Below are 4509 nucleotides of genomic sequence, written 5' to 3'. Positions count from 1 at the left end.
TTAAGTTCCTGCTGTTGCTCTTTTCTCTCGGTACTCTAGATCTAATCTCAGCATCTCATCTCCCCTGTGCATCCTCATGGACTCAAACATTCTCCCAGGCTCAACTTGTATATCCTCCTGTTTATTTAGACCATCTTTCACAAAGACAAACCAAACAAAAAGCTGCAGCTGGTGTTCAAACTCCAGCATTCCAATGTCCTTCAGTGACTCCCAAAAGCTTCAAGAGAAAGTGTGGAAGTGTGAAGAAGCATCAGGCACTAATCATCAGGTCTATGTATAGTCAGCCCCGTATTTTGGTGGCTGATAATTAAGTAACTTTGATAACTCATAGTCAGTCTCCTTATCCGTATTAAAATGGGGGAAAATTAAGACATCTCCTTATTTATTTATTTATTTATTTATTTATGCTTTTTGGGTCACACCTGGCGGTTACTCCTGGCTCTGCACTCAGGAGTTACTCCTGGAGGTGGTCGGGGGACCATATGGGATGCTGGGAATCAAACCTGGGTCAGCTGCGTGCAAGACAAATGCCCTATCCACTGTGCTATCACTCCAGCCCCATAAGCCATCTCCTTCTTTAAACGGTACTGACTTTATCACTCTCTGTTATTTGCCACTGGCTCCTTTCCTGATCATCTACACGTATTTTATTTCATATTTGTCTTTAAATGTCTTTTTTTCTTTATGTTGAAGGTCTTTGCTAAAACTGAATTGTTTTTGCCTCTCTTCCTTCCTTTCTCCTCCTTCCCTCCCCCTTAGTAGAACTCCTACATCTAGTTCAATGTCAAATTCAAATGCCACATCATTAATAAGTCTTTGCTTTTCCCAATCAAAATGACTCTCTTCTTCCACAATATTCCTGTAGAGAGAGATCTGCCCTCCCGTGTTTCAGTTTCATATCCGAATCTACATTCCAGGTGGAAATCATCTTTGCTCAGCACAGAAGGCAGATAACTTGTGCTTTAAGATTCTCATAGTATTTCAAATTGGATTTTATTCTTATTTTTAGAGGCAATTCTGTCAAATCAGAGGGATTAAGTCATTGGTTAGTATACTTGTGCTATATCTTTTGGGAGGGGGTTTATAGGGTCACGCCTAGAAGTGCTCAGGTATTTGTGCTCAGGGATCACTAGGCAGTGGATCAAACTGGGGTCCGCTGTGTGCAGGGCCAGCATGCGAGCCCCTGTGCTGTCTCTCTGGCCTCATGTTCTCCTTAAGTCAGGAAAATTCCTGTCTGCCAAATCTTGGACTTTTCCTGCAGTCTCTTTTCAGTGTTTGATAATGTGAATTAGCACCGATTCTTCTTACTTTTCAACTTCATCTACTCACGGATGTGTTCCTCAGGTGGAACTATGTTTTACTTTTCTTTGGTTCTGTAGTTTTGAAATATGCTTTCATGTCATTTGATACGGATATTTCTTGGCGCCTATGCTTGCCTTTTTTCCCTCTCTGTCTCTTAAGAATGTTAAGGTGAAAAGAGCGGGACGTCAGACTCGCAAAGCTGACCCTCCGTGTCACGTGAGACAGATAAAGGTGAGTTTCTAAGATGGGTGATATTGAGAAGGGCATGAAGATTTTTGTCCAGCAGTGCACGCAGTGCATTACCGTGGAGAACGAAGGCAAGCACAGGACGGGGCCCAATCTCCATGGTCTGTTTGGTCAAAGACTGGTCAGGCCACTGGATTCTCCTACACCGATGTCAGTAAGAACAAAGGCATCACCTGGAAATGATGACATGCTGATAGAGTATTTGGGGAATCCCAAGAAGTACATCCCTGGAACAAAGATGTTCTTCACTGGCATTAAGAAGAAGACCAAACGGGCAGTTTATAGCTTATCTCAAAAAAGTTACAATGAGTAATAGTTGGCACCACCTTATTTATTATAAAACAAATGTCTTATGAATTTTTTACGTGTACCATGTTAAAATCCATCTCGTTCACCAGAATTCGCATCATAAGTGACCAGTAGTGTATTTTTGTTGGGCAGCCCTGATTTAATTAAGATCGGCTTGTGTTTAAATGAGTATGATCAGCTTTTTGAATTTTAATGATAATTCCAGGTCCACAAGTACAGTCACTGTCTCTTTCCAAAGATATGATTAAACTTAATTTACCACGTCCACATTTCCAAGGGATGGAGATTGTCATCTCGTACCTGTGGGACAATAGTTTTCTATTCAGATTTACAGAACTGGCTATATTAATATATCTAAAATATTGAGGATATCACTTAGGTTGTGTTTCTTTTCTTTTCTCTTTTGCTTTTTGGGTCACACCTGGCGATGCACAGGGGCTATTCCTGGCTTTGCACTCAGAAATTACTCCTGGTGGTGCTCAGGGGACCATATGGGATGCTGGGAATCAAACCCGGGTCAGCCGCGTGCAAGGAAAATGCCCTACCCGCTGTGCTATCGCTCCAGCCCCAGGTTGTATTTCTTAGCCTGATAAGCTTAGTTGGCAGTGACCTTATATCTTTTTCTTAATTATGCTAATTTAATAAAAAATTCCCTGTATCTAAAAATGTTGCCTTTCACTTACTGAAAAGTATTTTAATGTGATGTATGTATGACATTGAGCACTTCTCACAACTTTTAAAATTTAGCCTGGTGAGTTAAGAATAGCAAATTTTGCTTGTTCTTTACTAAAGTCAGACTGTGTTGTAGTTCAGGATTGTCTTTTAAGCAGCTATTCAGAAGTGCACACTTACAAAACTCACCCTGTATATGTAATTGATAATGGTGCTTTTGCCAACTCATTAGTAGAGGAGATATATCATTAGCACAAATTTGTAAATTATGTGATCATAAGAATTAAGATGATGAATACAAAATTACAGATTTAAAAAAAAAGAATGTTAAGGTGACTTTTTCTTCCTTAATTTAAAAAAAAATCCCAGAATCACTAGTTAAATAGTGCCTACTAATTCAGACTAACTCTAAAGTATCAATTCTTAGTGTTTCCTCTGACAGTTCAAAGTTGAACCGCACTGCTTATATCAGAACCACACACAATGTAATACTACACTGCAGTAGGAAAAAATGAAAGCATTAAGTTAGCTGTGACTGAGAGAACTGGAGGGCATCATATTAAGGGAAATAAGTGAGAAGGAGAAGGGAAAAATACCGGATGACCTCAGTCATCTTTGGAATACAGAGAGACAAAATAAGAGAACAGAGAGTACTGACTGGGCCAGAGAGACAGTAGAGGGAGTGGGGCACTTGCCTTGGATGCCGGCAATGCTGGTTTGATCCCCAGCACCCTATATGGTGCCCCAAGACTGTCAGGAGTAACCCCCTGAACACCACTGGGTGTGATCCAAAAAACAAAGGGAGGGAGGGAGAGAGAGAGAGAGAGAGAGAGAGAGAGAGAGAGAGAGAGAGAGAGAGAGAGAGAGAGAGAGAGTAGAAAGCACTGAATAAAGACAGACATTCAGACATTTGGCCTGGGAATACAAAACCAGTTACCAAATAGTGGGGACTGGAGGGAAGACCAGAGGAGACCTACAGACCATGGAAAAAGGTTGGGGACACTGTGGTAGTGGGGTGTAGCTGTTTCATATATTGGTATTGTAAACTTCAGCCTTACTGTAGCTTCCTGAGGTATAATAATAGCAATAATAAATAAGTCTGCTGATACTGAAGCAATGCTTATTAGTACTTGGTGTGATCTTTTTGATACGCTCCTTTACCTTGCTCCTTATCTTAGGTTCTCAAGTGTGGACATTCTCTAGATTATTCTTGCTTTTGGTCTCTTGCCAGATATATAATTGAGTTCAATTTTTTTTGAACTGGGTCACACCAGTTGATGCACAGGGGTTACTCCTGGCTCTGCACTCAGGAAGCACTCCTGGTGGTGCTCAGGGGACCATATGGGATGCTGGGAATTGAACCTGGGTCGGCCGTGTGCAAGGCAAATGCCCTACCCGCTGTGCTATTGCTCCAGCCCAAGTTCAATTTATTTTTTAAATTAGATATTATTTCATCTCTTGTTCAGGTTATATTATCATATTGTATCACTTGTATCACTTGTCTTCCCGTTGATCTTCGATTTGCTCGAGCGGGCGCCAGTAACGTCTCCATTTGTCCCTGTCGCGTGCTAGTGTAGCAAATGATATCTGCTTACTCCAGGAACAGGAAGAGCCTCAAACTATTCATGCAGGGTTTTGATGAAGAAGTCTGACCATCTCTTTGATGGGCAGCCACTCGGTCTTTTGACATCCCGTGGAATCCAGTCGATAACAGCTCTAGTCCAGCGGTCATCTCTGAATCACACTACATGTCCAGTCTATCTGATTTTTGATATCTTGGCAAATCATATTTGTCTTATCATATTATTTTCACATTATTTCTTTATTCTCATAGAGCTGAAAGTGTTTCCACTTAAAAGATGAGAAAAATGAATCTTATGGAGATGAATTGATTAACTAAGATAAGATGGGTCTGATTTGAAGTCTGTCTGGTGCAAAATCCATAGTTTTCCTGCAGTCATTGTTGTTTTCTCACTTGTC

General features: G+C 40.9%; 1 pseudogene; it reads left to right on the top strand.

Annotated features, from left to right (window-relative positions):
* Nucleotides 1–1546: 1546 nt before the first annotated feature.
* On the top strand, nt 1547–1861 carry LOC101544833 (cytochrome c-like; annotated as a pseudogene).
* The last annotated feature ends 2648 nt before the right edge of the window (nt 1862–4509 follow it).

The sequence above is a fragment of the Sorex araneus genome, chromosome 7 (genome assembly GCF_027595985.1).
Source record: "Sorex araneus isolate mSorAra2 chromosome 7, mSorAra2.pri, whole genome shotgun sequence".
Lineage (NCBI taxonomy): Eukaryota > Metazoa > Chordata > Mammalia > Eulipotyphla > Soricidae > Sorex > Sorex araneus.
The sequence above is the reverse complement of the archived record's forward strand: the minus strand, read 5'-3'. Positions and strand labels throughout refer to the sequence as shown.